The sequence below is a fragment of the Mya arenaria genome, chromosome 8 (genome assembly GCF_026914265.1).
Source record: "Mya arenaria isolate MELC-2E11 chromosome 8, ASM2691426v1".
In the NCBI taxonomy this organism is placed as follows: domain Eukaryota; kingdom Metazoa; phylum Mollusca; class Bivalvia; order Myida; family Myidae; genus Mya; species Mya arenaria.
The window spans coordinates 62,090,321-62,111,916 of record NC_069129.1 but is presented as its reverse complement, the minus strand read 5'-3'; positions in this window follow the sequence as shown (position 1 = coordinate 62,111,916).

Here is a 21,596-nt window from a genome sequence, read left to right as displayed (position 1 = left end):
GCTATCTGGATGTATTTGACTGGACACTGTAATTATTTGCAGACACTTTATTTGTATTCCAAAAGATTCTTTTAAAATGATAATGTTGTTTCAATACTATTAATGATATATATTTTCGGCCAGACAAGTATTGCGACATTGTGTTTTCCTGTCCGTTTTTTTCATATAAAATATGACATAAAAATAAAGATTATTCACCCGATACCCGGTAACCGAAATGAATGATTGTAAATAACATGATGCGTCATTCCTCAAAAACTTATGGATAAGACATGAAAAGCCCACAGGCATCCCACTCTTTGTCAATAAAAATCCTCCAAAAATCCCTCTCTTTGTCTTTGAAAAGCCTCCAAAAATCCCTCTCTTTGTCAATGAAAAGCCCTAAAACAGCCCTCTATTTGTCAATGAAAAGCCCTAAAACATCCATGTCTTTGTCAATAAAAAGCCCCTAAATAGTTCTCCATTTGTAAGTGAAAGGCCTTCAAATAGCTCTTCCTTTGTCAGTGAAAACCCCCCAAACAGCGCTCAAAAAACGCCCTATCTTTTTGTTAAAAAATCCCACAAAACAGCCCTTTCTTTGTCAATGAAAATCCTCCAAAACAGTCCTCTCTTTGTCAATGAAAATCCTCCATAACAGTCCTCTCTTTGTCAATGAAAATCCTCCATAAACAGCCCTCTCTTTGTCAGTGAAAAGCCCCAAAACAGCCCCCTCTTTGTGAATAAAAGCCTCCTAAACAGCCTTCTCTTTGTCAATTAAAAGCCTTCAAACAGCCCTCTTTGAGTGTAGTACAAAATCCATCCCACTCATTTTTGTATACGTGGACATAATCCTCCCATCAATTTATGGTTGCGGACATAATCCCTCCCATCAGTTTTACTTTTTGTCCGCCTTGAAGAATTGATGGGGGTTTATGTTCACCAATACAAACATGAGCGGGAGGGATTTTGTCCGGAGGGATTTTGTCCGCCTCCCACCCTCTTTTTGTCAATGAAAATTCCCTAAACAGCCCTCCCTGTGTCAATAAAAAGCCACACAGACAGTCCTCTCTTTGCCAATGTCAAATAAAAAAGTTAAGACCAATCCATAGCACATATAATTCAAATTAATGACGTGGCTCTTATATTTGCATTCCTTACGTCGAAGTATGACTTGAACGTCCTTCGACGTCAGTTTGTTAGTGGTTTGAGACACGTAGCCTAATAAAATGACGTTTATTAGTTTTATTAGGCTCTGTCCGTTGGTAATTAGCCATTTTAAACTCAAATGCTTGGTTCCACTTTCAACGCATTTTGCTTGACTCTCTGTTAATCGTTTGGAACCTGAATGAAACGACGAAGAGCAAGCGTCTGTACCCGGCCTGACAATTGATGATGTTCCGGGTTGTGTGTAGCAGCACTGACTAACACGGAGTTATCTTTTACAAGACCTTGGCCATAGATGAGCCGGTTTTAAACCCAACTGTCCACCTTATTTAATTTTCAAACCGAGCAATGAGGCCCCGAATATGTTCCATAACATATATCGCTTGCAACGCATTACCACTCGAGAAACATTGCATAAAATCAACGTACGTCAGGCAAATGACTGACGCCTTATTTCAGGTATAGAGTTTCTGTTTAATATTTGATGATCCATTACATGTCAATAACGTAACAACGATGAATTGTCTTTTGAAATTTGCGTTCCTGCTTATGTTTTCTTTAATGGAAAAAGCACATTTATCCTGTGACTGACTCCAGACACCTACCCATATTAAAAAATGTTTTAACGCTACATGTGACTGATAAATACTTACATGTATTTTAGTACGTCGATCTTCTTTTTGCCGCAAATAATACTAATATGTATGATGGTCCGGAGAATAATTAATAAATGTGTGCCAATTAAATTTGCTGGATGAAAGCTTTGATAAGATATAATATATGCTGGACATTTGTCTTTGTGCACTTTTGTTCGCTGGATATGCTTGTCTTGCAGTTTAAGTACGGTATCTTAATCAAAAATATTTTCTTTAAGTAAAACAAAATCATATTCATTTTTTTAGATATTGTATAAAGCAATGAAACTACATTTAAAGCAGAAATATTAAAAAAGTGTCACCCCTGTAACCGAAGTTAGTTATGATCTTATTTTCTTCTTCATGTAAGCATTTTTTGTTTAATTATTAAAGTGCTACGCTAATGCGGGTCCAAGACTATACAGCTAAAATCAGAACAAACATTAGACCAGTAAGAGATTACGTTGTGTGGATATAGTCCTCGCTTTGTTGTTGCTGGATGCTCGCATTGTCAGCACGTGGGCATTCACACGAAGAACATCCCAAGCACGGACCAAACGTTTGAGGCAGCAGGGGCCATGGTGGACCCCGCGTGTCGCGAAAACCTCGCGCCGGCCATGGAGTGCAACTCGAGCTTAGATAACGTGTGTGAGACCATGTACATGTCCTTTGTGACCACAGACATGAAAACGGGTTCCCCGGGTAAGGATATAACGAATAGTTTTAGCACGTGAATAAACGATCTATGCAGGTGTGGGGTGGTTGTCTTTCTGACGGCAGTTGCCTGAAGTCTGAATGTTAAAGTGACACTCTAATTTAAAAAAAAATACATACACATGTATAACAAACATAATTTTTGACTGATAAACCTTTAACTACGTACTAAATTATGCATTTATGGAAAATATTAATTACTGATAATAAGATTTTGTAACCGTGTATTTAATAGAAGAAAGCGCAAAACTATTAAAAAATGATTTGTCTTAAAGATATACTGTGGTCTACTCTAATCTCATAAGGTAGAAATCCCATTTCTTTGAAAGTAAACTTGGTATCCTTCATAACAACCATTATTTCGGCATTTATTTATCCGTTTTGGAATATTAACATAATATTATTAATTATGGTAAATCTCTTTGGGAGTAAGAGTGCATCCCAAATTAATTAATCCCCATTGTAACGCTGCCGTAATTCACATGTTATACGAAAAAACTACGAGATCAGACAATACGGTCATCCCGCGATAGGTTTGTATCGATAGGTCATCCCGCGATAGGTTTGTACCGCGATAGGTTTGTATCGATAGGTCATCCCGCGATAGGTTTGTATCGATAAGGTCAACCCACGATAGGTTTGTACCGCGATAGGTTTGAACCGCCATAGGTTTGTATCGATATGGTCTTCCCGCGATAGGTTTGTACCGCGATAGGTTTGAACCGCCATAGGTTTGTATCGATATGGTCATTTCATCCCGCGATAGGTTTGTACCGCGATAGGTTTGAACCGCCATCGGTTTGTATCGATATGGTCATCCCGCGATAGGTTTGTACCGCGATAGGTTTGAACCGCCATAGGTTTGTATCGATATGGTCATCCCGCGATAGGTTTGTACCGCGATAGGTTTGAACCGCCATAGGTTTGTATCGATATGGTCTTCCCGCGATAGGTTTGTACCGCCATAGGTTTGTATCGATATGGTCTGCCCGCGATTGGTTTGTACCGCCATAGGTTTGTATCGATATGGTATTCCCGCGATTGGTTTGTACCGCGAAAGTTTTTTTATCGATAAGGTCATCCCGCGATAGGTTTGTATCGATAAGGTCATCCCGCGATAGGTTTGTACCGCGATAGGTTTTTATCGATACGGTCATCCCGCGATAGGTTTGTATCGATAAGGTCATCCCGCGATAGGTTTGTACCGCGATAGGTTTGTATCGATACGGTCATCCCGCGATAGGTTTGTATCGATACAACTACATGCCGATACGATAGTTTCCAGTATCATACAAATACTTGAAGAAAAATACTTAGTATAAGAAATATATCATAATACAGAATCCAGAATGTTTTTTGTATTCATTTTGTTTCCAAAACGTAACTGGTTAAATATTTTATGACAACATTGTCACTATATACCAGAACAATTCAAAACGCGAGGCGCTGAAAGACTATCTGCGGGCAAATATGTGAGAGTTGCACATTTTATTTGAACTATGGGAATGGGGGAAGGGCACATAAATAAAAGTGAAAAATGTGCCGAGAGCGCTTGTGCCCACACTCGGCGAGAAAACAAACATATCTATATCTTTATAGCTTCTTGTGTCATTTTGTTTTTGTAAATGTCATTCAATCGTCGTAATCCCCAATCTCCATGTATTTAGTGTTACAAAGGCATGCCCCATTTCATTCGTTTCTAAAGGTTTTTCGTTGCTTTGATTAAATATCATACGATAGGAAAATACAATGCATCATATATATATATATATATATATATATATATATATATATATATATATATATATATATATATATATATATATATATATATATATATATATATATATATATATATATATATATATCATTTCCTTTTATTAACATACACGTTTGGTTTAGGGAAAATATTTTTTTTTAAAAACAACTTCAGCAATAATTCCCCATGTATTTGAAGTGACAATAAATGCTCTTTTCAATCGCGTCTAAAGGTTTTTCGGTGCTTTGATTAGATAGCATACGTTATGCAAGTTTTATGAACTTACACGTTTTAATTCTTTAAGGAAAATGATTCTATTTTTACGAGCAACTTTAGCAATAATACCTTTTAAAATGCAGAGGTTATCAGATGGTCGTTTTCCCGCGGTGAGGACAAATATGTGGTCAGTTAATGTATGTAGAAACTATGTTTAGAATATCTGTCAGTTAATGTAGTTGAAACTATTTTTAGATTATCAGAACTTGTATGTTTTATGAATGAGAATATGATTGTGCGTTTTAAAGTTTATTGATAAATTTAATGTTATTAATGTTTTATGTAAGTACCTGTGTAGAAATAGTACTAGTGCTGTTATGAATGCTTCGTACTCTGTGGATGTTAAACAGGTTTAATCCGAACTACTTTTCTTCACCAAACGTATGCATGACTCACTGTCATATCAGTGCATGTGTGCTTATATAAATTGAAAGCCTAATGTCTAAAACTATGCCAAGAATACACCGGAACGAAGCTTTTATACAAAAAAACGAAAACATCTCAATATAAACGCCTAAAATCATAGAATGAATAGTATCTTGTTATTGTGTCAGCAGGTAAATTACAATGTATAGTATTCAAAGCACTAGCAATGCGAAACCTGAGATACAACTATTTTAACACTAAGACAATCATTTTTGTTTCTTATCTCATAAAAGTCAAATAAAAAGCACCATTACAAATAAGCGTGTTCAGGGTCACGCCAATAACAAATCCTGCAGGCGATGGGACACTTGCGGTCGGTAATAATTTCTGAAACAGCATGGGCTAAACTAAGAGTGAATATAAATGTGTTATCATCCTACCAGAGCCTCCATTATCTTGACCCTCATTAATCTGATAAATATAACGATATAAAAATATCAATATTCTGCTAAAAATAAAACGCCGGGATACATAATTACGGCGAGGAAATAGCCGAACAAGCAAAAACTCATACTCGGACTATTTGTATGGTGTCGACGTCATTCTGCTAAACATAGAGCACATTGAGACAAAAAATTGGGTTAAAACGACATGAATAGAAGTAGTTCTTTGGAGTTTGTGGTCTTAAGACTACCTGCGCGCATGCGCAGATAGTCTAAACAGAAGAAGTATTTGTTTGAAAAAGAATATCTTACAGGAATAGATTCTCATTGTTGAACTCTTTCTAAAATCACATTATATAACATGCTGTACTATTTGCGACTATTTGTGATCAGAAAACATTTTTTATATACAAACATGTTTATCTATTACTAATATATGTCTTTATATGGTCTATTGGAATTGTATTTGTTTTGGAATTCGTACTTCAACTTTTGTATGACGCTGTTCCTCTCCACTCGGTTTTGATTACACTCCTGTTATCGTTGCTATACTCATTCACTCTTGGGCAGTTTCTGTTCGTGCCATTGCCAAAATTATGTTCCCTACGTCGTTTATTTTAACTGCCGTCGACGTGAACATCCTTTGTCGGCCTTATATTTTTTACCTCGCAGGTGTTGTTTAGTCACCTGTGGTCGTTGTTAATAGACATTCAGTCACTGTTGCCATTCATGTCGCCGTTTACTTACTACCTGCGCCGTCGCTGTTAGTTGCTATCCCGTCACAAAACTTCCTGTTCCGTTCGTGGCACTTCCGCTGTCGCCGTCACTCTCCTCTATCGTCTTTGTCAGTCACCAATCAATGTGTCAAACCTTGTTTTTTGGTGTTTTGTTTTGATTGATCGTCGATACAGGTTTGCGTTTGTACATGATGTATGTTGTTTTTATTTCGTTGAATATTAAAGAAATGTTCAAATAATTGAAAGTGAAAGGTTCGCTTAACAAATTCATAATAGAATTTCGTTCACGTTTGTGACTTGCAAACACTTGGCATGTGGTTTAACAATAACACAAATAGACGATAATCGTGCACAAAATCCGTTGTTTTTGCGCATAAAAGATTATAATGCGCAAAAATCCTTAGCTTTGTCATATGGCTTTTTATATCTTTAATGCTGATTATGAGCGTACAAAAGGCAAACGTGTTTTTTTTGGAAATTCATGATATTAATTGAAAACATTAATTTTCTTTTTTTAAAACAGACATTAACAAACAAAAATGATTATGAGCGAACAAAAGGCAAGCGTGTTTTTTTTGGAAATTCATGATATTAATTGAAAACATTATTTTTTTCTATAAGACAGACATTAACAAACAAAAATGGTTTAAGATTGATAACACAAGCGCTAGACTGCTAGTCATACGAACTCCTTGTCCTAAAACCGCGCGATGTCTCATTTAATCGTATTGTTTCATACTTGATCAATATGTGACGCCGGAGAAAACAACTTTAAGATCTGTTTCGAAAATAGCGGAAGATATGAAACGCCCCTTTTTAAAAAAAATAAATAAGTTTCTCGATCGTTTGTCCGTGTCGCAAGATTATGGTCGCGTGTGACTGTTCGGATTGCGTCACTGATGGCTGTGGCTCCCGGTGCTTGATACAATTTAGCAAATAAAGCGTTTACAAATGATAGCAAACCGGTATAAAGTAATACCGAATAACAGGACTGTATAATAGCCATTTTAATAGAGACGACGTTCGACTAACTCGTATCGTGAGGTCTTGTCGGGCTTGTGTATTGGTACGCATCGGATCACATATATCGATAGTGTACCGATGTTTTATCCAACCTCAGATTATAAGTTTCTTGAATGGCCGAGAGTGTAAGACAGGTTCATCCCGACCCGAGAGTAGGATGTTTTGCGGAAACGAGGTTTACCGATATTCCGCAAAACACACTGCGCGAGGGTTGGGATGAACCTATCTTACACCTCAGATAAGTAGATCCAAAAATTTTACCATACTATAAATTCTTATCTTTCCCACGGATAGAGATAAAACGCCCGTATGGAACACCTATTTAATGGTCAGCACATTGTAATTACCTCAAAGAAACCTGGTCTTGTTGCAATATTTAGAATGCTTATTAATTATTTCTCGTTCAAATGTCACCATAAAAAAGTTTTACTCTCCTCAGAACGATTTAAAACCCGAGTTCACTATTAACATAATCCGAATCACTGCGCGCATATCCAGAATAATTGTTTCTTTCAGTGTAAGATCGAAATATATTTTACCAAATGAGCATTAAGATAATAATCATGAGTTTACACGAGTTGAAATATTGTTCGATCGTACACTTTTACAAACATTTTGTTTTCCTTTTTATTATACGTCGAAAATAAACATAGTTGAAAATGTGTCCCAGCCCTGTGCGCGTTGATGTTTGATTGTGACTTGAGAACGGGCTTAATTTTAAAAACAGTGAAAACTATATTTTTTCTATACAAACCACCAGAAAGCATATAACAGGTAAAACTATTCGTTTTTACTCTTCATACAACGGGATATGTCATTGTTATTTTTGTTTGTATAGATGATGGAAACTGTTCCTTTAGAAACGGTGGACAGTACCACAGGAGATCGTCACATAGCTTGGTCACTAAAATTTGACACTTTAGTCCTTTGATATTGTTTAAAAAAAAATATTTATTTTTTTCAAATGTGGCAATTACCAACAATTAAAATTGATAAAATGACGTCATTAAAACCATAAAAGTCGATGATAGCCGTCTATATTTTAGTGACCAAGCTATGTGACTATCACCTATGGACAGTACGGATACTCTGGAATTAAGCATTGAACCAAACATAATTCGCGCATATTCCGATGTCGTTCGTGATTAATGCAGACATCATACACTTTATTTATATTTTATAAAGGTGGTGCAAATGAGTCAAAGACAACCATGAGGATATGTACGTATAATTCGCAAAACTCCACGAGGAACACGTGCCAGCCAATTAACTATCCCCCCCCCCCCGTGCCGTCCTTTGACCAGATATTGAAGGTACTGCGATTGCAGTCCGAGAACATAAACATGACGGAAGGCACATGCCCAGGCGCAGCGCCAAAACCCGCGTGGTATGACATGGACCACCTGAAGGATATTCAGCCAATCTCTGCGGACCGTCCGGCCGTCCGTCTGATTGTGGTCTGCTACTACCAGTGTTGGCATTGTCAACATAACAACTTAACTGCTCAACGTAACGCCAAGCACGCCTGTACTGAATTATTGTTGTATGAATTCCTCGTAATTGCGTAAGAGTCAGTTTCCAAGTTAGCCATATGGTGAACTCCTTTTATTTTATTTAGTGTCACATGACCTGTGAATTAAGTGACATGTGACCTAAAACAGTGATTTTTGCCTTTAGTCGGATTCACTCCTTAGTGAAATGAAATAGCTCTGGATTGAAGCATTTAAAGAATGTCAGCCTGTATCTCGAAATACCTCATATAACAAGTCTTGAATATTATATTAGTCTGACATTCTTAAAGTGTCATACATGTAGTTCATATGTAGTCATAAGGAGAGACCAGTTGTCTGAATCGGAAGAAAGAATGCACCTTTTTAAGATAAATGTCACTTAATTGCACTTAATTGTACAGGTCATGTATGTCACTTAATAAATTAGCAGGGTTTGAAAAGTGTAGATATTTGTGTTCGTTAATTTTGTTTCTTACTAAGAATTATATCAATGAGTAAGTATCAATATAAGTATAAGAATGAAAGTGTACATAATATGAAGATGATACGGGCTTGAAGACAAACGCGAAGCCTTTGTCTGTACAAGCCCTCTTACGGTTTGTACGTGTATGCAAGGGACTACTTCTTTTTTGCCGGAGTGATAGGCATTAAAAAATTTGGGCACCACTGAACCGTGAAAATGAGAACCAGAAAAGCTCGTCATACATTGTTCATATAAAGCGCGTGCATGCCGGCAAGCAAATTGTACATGTTTAGGGCGGGGTTCGACCTCCGTTAACCAATGAAAATCAATACGGAAATACCCGAGGTACATGTACAATCCACCTTCGGCACTTCCATAAAAGGAGTGGATAACACATAGTATGCATACACGTCTAAAGAGTACTTCATTTGACCGGAAAATATATTTCATAACTTTGCAATAATAATACAAAACGAACAGGGTTTGTCATAACAATTGTGTTTTTTTACTCTACATCTTAAAAAATACCGTTTAAACTGGATTTCTAAATAATTAAGTTAAATGTATTTGTGCGCATTTTACGACAGCTGATGTAAACGATGATTTGCATATCTATAGGCACATTGCAGGTGCGCGTGACGTCTTCCTTCAATGTGTCTATTATTTAAAGTATTATATAGAAACTTTCATCATGATGTAATAACACGGATTTAACGTTGCTTTCACGGTGAGTTGTACAAAGAATTATACTTGTTATTGTAAATTCAATCGTTCATACGTTGCTGTTTGGACAGCTCCTGATGGCTGTCAGACTTTTCAACCCCTTTCTCATCTGTGAAATCAAAGACTTTTCAACCCCTTTGTCATTTCAACCCCTAAAAGTGCTAAGACTTTTCAACCCCACATTAAACAAAGACTTTTCAACCCCTTAATTTCTCACCTTTTTGAGAAAATAACTACAACAGTAAACAATTTATTTTGAAATTTCTTTTAAAAATCAAGAATATCTTAAGACTAAAAATATAACAAACAAAAAATATGCAATACATACACAATATACATACTTGAAACACATGATATTACAATAATTCATTAAATTTAAAAATGCTCGACTGTCCATTTAGCTATTTAGTCACTTAGCCATAAATCTTCCCTATCTCCCTGAGGAAATCCTCACACAATATATTATGTGCATGGTACTGCTCCATCAATTAATTGAAACAGCGTTTGTTTTTCTTTTAGTTTTTTTTAAAAAAATATTAAAACATTTTGTCATCAATAAAAAAGACAATAAAATGAGTTGAACTTTAAATAAAATTCTTCATAATATTTCAAAATATCATGATTTAGCAGACAATGTTTAAGAAATACAAAAGTATACATTGAGTTCAAAGATGTTAAAAATGTATAATACTTATAGATTGAGTTCCAAATGCTTTCAAATTACGTAAGTGTAACATAAGATTTTATTAACGTTTTTTATTTCTCAGTTTAAAAAAGTAAGGACATTCTATTATAAAGTGGTATATATGTAAAACAAATGTTATTAGCATTGTATTGTCTTTTCATATATGCAATTAAAGAATGGAATGAAGATCGCACATTCATTAATGGGCAACAATTATTGTGTGACATGGTCATAAATTCCTAAGGGATTAAGGGGCTTCATAACACATTTAATTGAGGTTATAGTAACTTGAAAGTGACAGTTTATTAAGGTTCTAATATCATGGCCATCATTCCAAACTATGGCCAGCTTGATATATTTTGTGTATGATTTTCAGGATTTAAAACCAAACAAAAATATATTTTATTTATTTATACCCGCAAACTCTGAATTTTTAGATAATACATTATCAAGAATTAAAATCAAACTGTACTGAAATAGCAATATGGTACTACAAAAAAAGTTTCCACTGTTGACCTTTTTTAAAAGCAATGAAAGTTTTATAAATGTTCAAGTTCAGGTTTTTATTGGTATTCTACAGGCACAAAAAGGAGAATGTTCCGTAAATTCTTCTTTGCATTCATTTTCTTTTGCAATTATTCAAATGTGTTATTTAAAGAACACAATTATGGTAATAACATTGTACATAATATATGTGAATTCGCTGAGATATGTAATATCCTTCAGAATAATACAACAATTCCCTGTTCGGAGTAACCAGGCACCAAAATCTTACTTTACCGAACCATTGTTAATGTTCGGAATATTATTTTGAAAAAAACTTAACCATCAAGTGCTTAGTAAATCAAGGCAAAGCCTTTGTAAATTTCATCCAATACTTTGGAGAAAAGTGTAACAAATAAGCCAAACAAATCTCTAATCGTATTTCAATAACAACTGGTAAAGTTTCTTGCCAAACAATGAAAAAGACAACACCTGACTGACAAAAATAATAGGGGCTGAAAAGTCTTTGATATAGTGGTTGAAAAGTCTTCAATATGGCTATCAAAATATTTCAACTTGGGGTTGAAAAGTCTTTGATTTAGGGGTTGAAAAGTCTAAACAGGTAGGGGTTGAACAGTCTTTAAAATAGGGGTTGAAAAATCTAAGGGTTGAAAAGTCTTCATTTTGAGAAGGGGTTGAAAAATCTTGGTGTTGAAAAGTCCTGCTCCCAAACGTTGGTTTTTACGGATAATGAACAAGCTAAATTGATGCAATCGGTATCCAGATATGACCTTCAGGTCATAATTTATGACTCATCACTATACATGCCAAACTAACTGTTAACTGTGCGATTGTGTACTTCGTTTATTGTATTGTAAAATTAAAGTAATTAATAAAAATGTTAAAACTTAAGTAGTGAAAATAAATCTAAAAAAACATTCCTTTTTCATTAAAAATCATTGTGCATGCTTATGGTAAACCTGAGAAGAAAAGTGAGCCTGGTGTGGGGCTCAGACTCACGACCGTAGGAACACTAGCATGGCGCTCTTGCCAACTGAGTTAAATGGGCAGCTGGTTTCAACTCACACAGACTAGATTCGTCCGCCCATTAAAGAGATATTTCATATTTTTCCATTAAAAAAGATTACCAGGTATAATTCATTCATTATGCGTGATTAGCTAGTGGGCGTCCTGAGATTCGTTACAGAAAAAACTTTTTTTGGTGCTTATAGATCTGTAACACAGTCCCTTTAACCATTAGGCCGACATGTAGGCACTTCTGCTCTTTTACTGCTGCCACGATTGTGGGTAACCTGAGTGTAATTATGCCCAGTGAGGTGATTAAACACAACACCGCAGCCGGAACTCTATATAGCTACTCAGAGCTAACTCGGCGGCTGGTCCTAACCCAAACACACTTCAACCCAGTTTAAAAAATAAATAAATGTTTATTGAATAAAAATTGTTGTCATGGCAGAGTGGGGCAGATGACTCGCGAATACTTTAAGCGATAAAGATGTATGAATGAAATTACAGAAAAAACACTTCAGCACAAATAATGAAATCAAATGTTTAGTAATTCATTATTTGTTTTAGAGGGGAGGGTTTGGGAGGGGTTTCCCCTCCCGACAACCATCAAATTTGGCATGTTTGACCTGGTTTCAACAAGCATTATAATGTGAGTATTATAGATTATGAATCCAGGGGAGGTTTCAGCATAAAAGACAGTGTTTCTTTTTTGGCAGAATTACATGATAACACATGATAACACTAGTGCTACAGTGTCTTACTGGTGATTTTTTACAAAGGTTTTCAGAAGGATATCTTTAGGCGAGATGAAATGTATTGACATGTCGTGCTTAAACTGGCACATATTTCCGCACAGAATTTCTAACTTTAAGTTAACCTCTTTTCAAAATTATTCAGCTGAAGGCATGTATAAGCATGCAAGACAGTTTTAGACAAACTCTTTCCTACAAAGTAAAAAAAATACAGTTATTAATTATGTAAATGGGGACAAGCAATGTTAATAAAACCTTAGTTCTCCTGCATATAATCAGAAAATGCGGGGTCATCAGTTCAGCACAAAAACAGTGGCGGTTTTTGCAATATTTTTCAGAAGTTTTTAACATGCTTGTAGGTGTGCAATTTTCTCTTCCTAACAGCTGTTTTGACTTGAGATAGAATATGGTAGAGAAATATTTTCTTCTCAATTTTTTCTTAAAACAGTCTATATGAATTACTAAAAAAGCAATATTATTCATGTAAAATTAACAAGACATTTACAATGCCAGCTCTAATATAGTAAAGCATAGGCATAGAAAAATTCAAAACATTTTTATTATATATGCTTTGTGCTGATTTATAGACATTTATAAACAATAAAAACAATATTTCACTGTTTCAAACATTGATATATTTTTTACTGCTTGAAATTAAAGCAAGCTCTCAAATAGATATTGAATCCCATCAATTTAAACTGGTATGCCAGAAATGTGTTGATTGAGTATGTTGTATAGGCTATAAGGGTGTCAATGATTGTATGTTTGAGTAGGTGTTGTGCGGTTATTTATTTTCATTTCTTATCATTTTAAACAGACCCGGGAGGAAACGATGATGAACCAACTGAAGTATAAAGTGAGTAAGTTTGGTCATATAAGACCATTGATACTGTTTGTTGCATTCCTAATGAATTCCTTTCATGTTGTTTGTCAATCATTTCTGGTGCGGCTTTGATAATTATAAATAATATTATTTTCTTTTTCTAATGAAATTGCTGACTTGTATTAGTCTTTGGTCTGTATTGTGCATCTATTCGCACATTTTGTTTGCTCTTTTAAGCAATCATTACATTAATTGCAAATTCTATAAGCCATTAATCAAAACTTACTACACTTAAAATGATTTGATGCAGCATGATGTTTTCTTCATGCACCAGTCAATTGTTACCACGCCCCACCCCAAGGGCCAGGGAATAGCTGCGACTTTGACTATTGGTCCAGCCAACCCCGGTAAAATCCCGGCCTGCGGGGACAAACTGGTTTAACCCCGGCCAAATGCCCCCGCACCCCAGAGATTCTATATTTGGCCCAATCTCCGCGGTCACCCGGCCTTGCGGGCCACCTGGAAAGTAAAAGACACAGCCATTTTCCCCGGTATACTCCAAGACCTGAGGGGCCGTGGTTACAATTGACTGGTGCATTAGTGTGCATATGATTTTCAGCTTATGGACAAGAACACGTCTACTTCAACAATCACAGCAACACAATGAGATCCCTATTTTAAAGAAATAATGCCACCTTTCATTAATTCATATATATTCATTCATTTATTCAGTTTATACATTTAAAAACTTGCCATTTCTCAAGGCAAAAGAAATAAAAAAAGTGAGCCGCTTTCATAAAGATTATAGCCTTTTCCCTTCATGCATTTAAAAAGACAACCTTAATACATTATAAATGTCTTAAAAACCCTAATTGATTGCTTATTTCAATAGCCAGCCTGGTTGCTGTAGCCACAGAGGAGTTTCAAGGACAAGAACCAGTTTGGGTCAAAATGTGGTCTCGTGTGTTTTCCATACCGGTTCTCGGCAAGGATTTCCGAGAAAGGAATACCGTCTCCAAGTAAGAAGAAATTCTAAGCATGTCTGGTTTTAATGCTTTCAAAATGCATCTGGGTACTCAATACGATGAGATTAACCTTTGAGTTGTTAATAACTGATTGCAAAATGTCCAAAAGACTATATATTTCATAAAATTGTCCTGAAAATCCTTGAATTCATTAACTTTTCTGCATATTTAACACATTTAGAATTCATAAAAAATGTGTATGCCTCAAATGAGTGTTTACAGGCCTTTTTCAAACTTTAACAGTAGCGGCAGATAGTTTTATTAGTGTAAAACATTGCTTTTGTGTCTTGCTTGCAGATCATGATGTGCCAATAAGCTCCAGTTCGCTGCAGCTTCCCCCCCCCCCCCCGGCGGTAGTCCTGCAATCTAAATCCAGGAGATGCAGCTCTGAATCCAGTATTTCAGAAGAATGAAGATGTTAGTCATTTCTGTAGTACTTTTTTATGTGTAAATGATTCCAAAGAGTGAGATTTATAGCAAATCAGCAGCCAATTGTATAAACAGATTTACCCAGGGTAATATTTTACCGGCGGTAATTTTTCTGGTAAATTGGCGGTAAGCAATTGTATAAAACAAAATTAAGATTTTACCAAGCTATTTACCGCGGTAATATTTACCCTCCTCCAATAGGTGGGTAAATTGATTTACCGTCTCAGTTACCAGAATCAAGATGGCCGACCAGACAAACAAACGCTCGATTCACAACTCATTTTGTCGATTTTAAAGACAAATTGAAACTTCGTGAATAGAAAACTGTTCCATTACATCCATATCAATAGAAGACAGGAATACAGAGGTAAGAAATCGCCAATAACCACTGTGTGAACAAATTAATGCATTAAAAATATTCCCACGAACACGTCATGTACAAAAACAGTGACACAAGAAATCTGAAATTTGAGAATGTAATTACCTTGTTTCGCGTTTAAATAATTCCAAAATCTTTCAAAATTCATTGCAATGGTTCGAGACCAACACTTGATTGCAGGTCTCGACCTTACTTTGTTGAAATGTATCCCACTTTGCACATATTTTGAGTATTTTGCACATAAATATTTACAATCAAATTGAACCGCCTGTAAACATTGAACAGTAAATTACAGCTATGACGTCATTTTCTAAGAAAAATACCTCAGTCTATAGTCTATTTCTACAGTTTTCTTTTACATAGAGGCACACAATGGGGTGATTGCTAACCAAATACTGTATTTTAAAGTGCATTGATAATATAAAAGTTTACTGTATATTTGACAAAAACAACAGCTGTGGTACTACAACATACCCAAGGATGATATTATGAGTTTGTTAAAATGTATATAAATTATACTGTTACATATACAGTTCTTTGATAAACATGTTTATGTTCAATTGCACACAACCATTTCATAATTGTGATAATGAATAAAAAATAACCATTTTAGGCTTTTCATCAGCGAAAGCCAGCAGAGCCAATGTGATGTTAGAACATATAAAAGGCACATGATTAAAGACACCAAGAGCAGTGAGGTAATAATAAGATGTTGTTTTTTTCTTCTGTAAATTATCAGAATACTGTCATTATAGTGAAAGCAAAATATTAATAACTGGTTTGTTTATTGTGAAAGCCATCATCTCTTACCGACGCTCTTGTTAACTTACCTTTCAAATTTATAGAAACATTGGCCTCTGGGGAACGCCGTCACCCCCCCCCCCCAAAAAAAAAAAAAAAATTAAATAAATAAATAAATAAAAAAATAATAATAATAATAAAAATAAAAAATAAAAAAAGAGCATATTTCCATATCCGCGCCCAATATTCATTAATCAGCCATTTATGATATGAAGCTGATTTTCACAGACTTAATGACTACAAAATAATTTTGCTTTTCTTTAGATTGTTACCAGTGGAGGACCAAGGTTATATGACAAATGTGCCGTCAAGAAAACATCACAAAATGAACTTCATGGAGCCGCTAGTGTATATATGCTGTTTAACATTGCTGATTCTGGTTATTGGTATCTACATAAGAACTCACTTTGATTTTGAATTTAAGACCATTTATAGTTAAATGAAAATAGAAAATAAATGTTACTCTCCTTGTGTATTGACTTTATGCTCCTGTAAAATAAAAATATGGTAACTATATGAGTAAGTACTTCTAACCCTTAAATTTGACATCCACAATGGGACAGCTTAGTTTTTAAATAGTTAAAAAATAGTAATAAATAGTGCTGACAATAACTGAAGAGATCATGTTTCATTCTATTTTAAATAGAAACAATGAAGGCATAAATAAGCAGACACTAAAAATAATTTCATTAAGTTTATATACATTATTGCACTTTTAATGCCAAGTTGAGGCTACTGCAAGCCTATGGGTAGGAACATAATTATACAAACATATATATATACTACAAACAAGATCAAAGAAAAAGATTCAAGATCATTATGTCATTAATAATAGGTCATTAATAATAAACATAACTGATATACAAATGTAGTTTAATAAGCTTATGTATTTTCAAATACTGAAACAATGGTACATATTAGATTAAAGATATGAATTATTGATCACTTGAATGAGAATCAATTCTATGAAACTCAGTGCATCATTTCTATTACAAGTTGAAACTGACTATAAATTCCATAGGTGTCAGCGTGAGAAAAATGGACGATGCCATTAAATTTTATTCAAAGATATATTTTTTTTGTATTTTGTGTAAGTATTATTTCTTGTTAGTTAATTTCTGTTTTAAAATTATTCAGATATATTGTGTCATTATGACTTGCAATAATGTTCGCATTTTTCTGCGGTATTCGTAGGTGGAAATAAGCAACTTATAGACAATGGTGAAGTGCTGTACTCTGAATTAATAATGCCAAATCTAGCCTTCAAAACAGATTCTTAAAGTATTTTTTTTTTTAAATGGGCATAATAATGCTATCTCTGCATTTTCTACATCATGAAGCCATCTCATACATGAAAACACTAGCAGTTGTCATGAATCTTTCAGTTTAGGTGTTTTTTTTTGCCATTTCCTTTGTTGCGCCATTTGTCCCAGAAGCATACAATTTGGCATATAGTGGTGTTTAAACTGTCTATAAACACATAATCACTAAATTTCTTTTGTTAAACTGAACAGTTCTGTTACCTTTGTATATAAGTGGACCAGAAAAGCAAAATTTTGACAAGTTGAAGCATTTCAGTTTGGCTCTTTGTTGTTTTTATATAAAGCACTAAGCCGATGAAATGGAAAAACCTTATTTTGCTTAGAAAAAAACCCTTAAAAGAGTAGGCAGGCCATTTATTTGTGGTCTGTCCTATAGACACTATTGAAAGCTACAAGGAAAACTTTACTTGGTCAAATTATTCCAATGCATAAGGAAATAATAGCTCTTCAAAGGTTTGCGGCTTACCATTTGAGGGAAATGGCTGTTTCTGCTTTTTAGCTCTACTGGCCAAAGGCCAGAAGAGCTTATGCGATGGTAATGTGTACGTAGTATGTGCGTCCGTGCGTTCGTGCGTCTGTAAACAATTGCTTGTGAACACGATACAATCTTCAGTTTTGATTGTATCTCGATGAAACTTGTACAGTATCTAGATATCCATTAGAGCTCGGATTATTGCCTAGATTATGGGCCATGAAAGTTTTAAAGAAATGCTTTCTATTTTTAGCCAGGTCTGCATGAGCGATTTCTATTTTTAGCCAAGTTTACATGTACATGTAAATTCAAGTCTAGAGTTAAGGGAGGCAATTTGCAAGTCTATGATTTTGAGAGACAATTTGCTTTTTGCTTCTGCAGTTGATTTTGTGAATTACTACTCTGCCTTGTTCATGTTGAAAGCCCAAATGCCATTTTTAGCTTTAAGTTCTGTAGTTTGTGCATTCATCTTGACAAAATTGGTTGTGAATGTTTAAGTTATGCACCTGGTGTCATTACTGGCCACACCCAGGGTCCACAGGTTTGGTAAACATAAATCTGGAAAGGTTTGAACATCTTTTTGTGTGTTCGTGCATCCATCTCAGCACAATTGATTGTGAATGTTTGTTCAAATTGATCAATGTTGTCCTAGGATGCCCTTGACTTTGACCTTTTGACCAACTTTTTTTTAACTTTTAAAACTACATAAATTTTTACTATGAGTACAGTTTTGAAAGTATTATTTTTGTCAGATGATGTTTACTTGGCACATATTAAAATAGTTCATGCATCTAATCTGCTTACAATACTTTCTGGGCTCAGATGTTGAACGCGCCACGTTTTCAGGTAACCCAAACACAAAACATAAACTATATGTCTGTTGCCTTTTACCTATACATATATGCTCTGGATTGAGATGACCACAAAAGCCATGCCAGTAGAGCATAGGCCCTTTTAGGCCTCTTGTGAAAATACCACAGGTGCTAATACTTGTCTCATTCATTTAGTGTTTAATATATCATTGTTTAACTTTCAGTATGTGTTGCATATAGCCTGCATATAGCCTGAAGTTGAACTATAGGAGTTTTGAAGTATGTTTCTGAAAAAATGTTTCTTCAATAGGCTCAAGACCACAGTTATCTGCTCCCCATTGACCAAAATCTGGATGTGAATACAGAAAAAGAGTGCTTGTGTTCAAGTATCAATATTTTATTAAAGTTGAATGAAAGAGAAGAAACAGGTGGCATAGAGCTCAACATAATTTGACACTGTATTGCAAAAACAAATAGTTTTCAGTGTAAAATTTGGAAAAATCATTGCCTGTGGAACTATGAAAATTGCTTACATGTATTAAAATGTATTGTGAATCTGGTTACAACCGGTGTTTGCCTTATTTCTAAACGACATTTCCAAAAAATGACAGCTAATGTAAACAAACAATAATTACAGAATGAATTGATTAAACTTGAAAGTTGTGTTATGGTCAAAATCTTATATGTATATAAATGTAACTGTGTTCGGTATAATAAAATAAATATTGCATGGCTTCCAGTGTGACAGTACATATTGTCAACATTCGGGTAAATACTGTACTGTCACACTGGAAGCCATACAATATTTATATAATGTCATATTTTGGGATATTACTTAGAACAAAAACATCATGAAGACTTTATATCAAAGTAATAGCACTTTTTTATCATAGTTTAGCGATAGAGTTTCTATCCTATTTTTATCAGAAATTAAACAGCTTTTTGTGTAATTTATTTTCTGACATGTGTGATACCTATTTTTTCCATTTATTGTAATATCTGAGGTAAAAGCTTCTCTCTCACAGATTAACGTTTTGACAACTTTTTTTATTTTTTGTCTTTGAACGAACAAGTTTTTGCATAAATATCTGCAAACCAATGATTTCTTCTGAAAAAAGATCAGATCGCAGCTTTTCATATTTCCGTCCCAAAAACGATGTTTCATGGATTTTTATTAAACCGTTAGAAACGGTTTAAGTCATTAAACATTAAATTTGGAATGGAAATATGAAAATCTGCGATCTGATCTTTTGTCAGCAGTCTTTCATCACTGGTAAGCAGATATTTACAAAAAATCTAATTCCAAGACAAAGAATAAAAAAAGTTGTCAAAACAGTAAATCTGTGAGAGTGAAGCTTTAAGTAACAGCAAAACTTTTATGGCATTTTGATATTTTCCTCCATAATCAAGTGTGTGCAGAAATGACAATCTCAAATTAGTGGATTTTTCTTTATTATATATCAATGCTTTAAAGGAAAACAATCAAAAGCAAAAAGTACTTGCTTTAGTTAATGTACAAACAGGAAAGTTATTAACAACTTCTAAACTTGACAAACATACATGTACATTACACTGCTTAATTAAGACCATGTATTTACTTTTAATCCATTCTTTTTCAATAGATTATCAGTTATTCTTAGTATAAGCCTTAACTATATTTGAGCATTAACTCATTTATTCACTTATGTTGCCCTCCACATTCAAATGATAAAACATTTTTGTTGAAAATTGTAAGGCTCACTTTTGTTTTCATTTTCAATTAAAAAAAAAAAAAAATCCATGCATTTTTTTCTGTTATTTTTTATAAATTTATTTTCTAATTACAGACTTATTCTTCAATTATACTTACTATAAACAAAGCACTTATGTGATGGAAATATATTGCAGATATTGAAATGCTCTTTAAAAATATACTAGTTACTAGTTTTTGAAAATGGAAGTAAATCCCTTAAATCTTTTAGTTTGAAAAAATGAAGTTTTAATAAATGTTGAGTAATGTTCTTAAGTTTGACCTCAATGGGCAATTTATTGCATTTATATTTTTCCTTAACTATTATTTTATTTTTATTTTTTTTCTGTGTAAACAATATAGCTTTTTTCAAATGCGATAATGCTTTTGACATGTGATGTTAAAAAGAATTGTTTTATTTACTGTTAATCAGGGATTATACTCATGCATTTGGTCAAAGGAATGTTTTACTAATGTTGCAGTTAAATCGACATATTTTATGAAATGGATAGTGTTGAAGTTAAATCTTCAAATATGAGTATTGAATGTTATTGTTACAAGAATATGATAAATCACCTTAGAGCAATATCTTCAAATATGAGTATTAAATGTTATTGTTACAAGAATATGATAAATCACCTTAGTGCAATAACTCAATAACTGCATATAGATATAGAAGCAGATATTGAGTTCTTGCACTAAGGTGACCATATACTCATCTTTAACTTTTAAAAAAAATGTCTTCAGTATCAGCTGAATGCTCATGTTTTATCCTCATTATACTTATATGCTACCTAGTTCTTGTTTATAATAATTAATAATTTGTCTACCGCAACATAACTGTATGAATATCACATTACTCATATACAATGGCCATGTGCATATTTATCTCATATTTTATAGCTTTAGTTTATAAATGTATGAAGATAGTGTAGCTATGTAAATTAAGGACTCATAAATAAACTGTGAAATACTTACTGCTTGCTTTGTGGAAGGTGTGAAAGACTAATACTTAAAAGGATTTACATTTGGTTTCAAAGTTTCAAAGTTTATTGTACACTC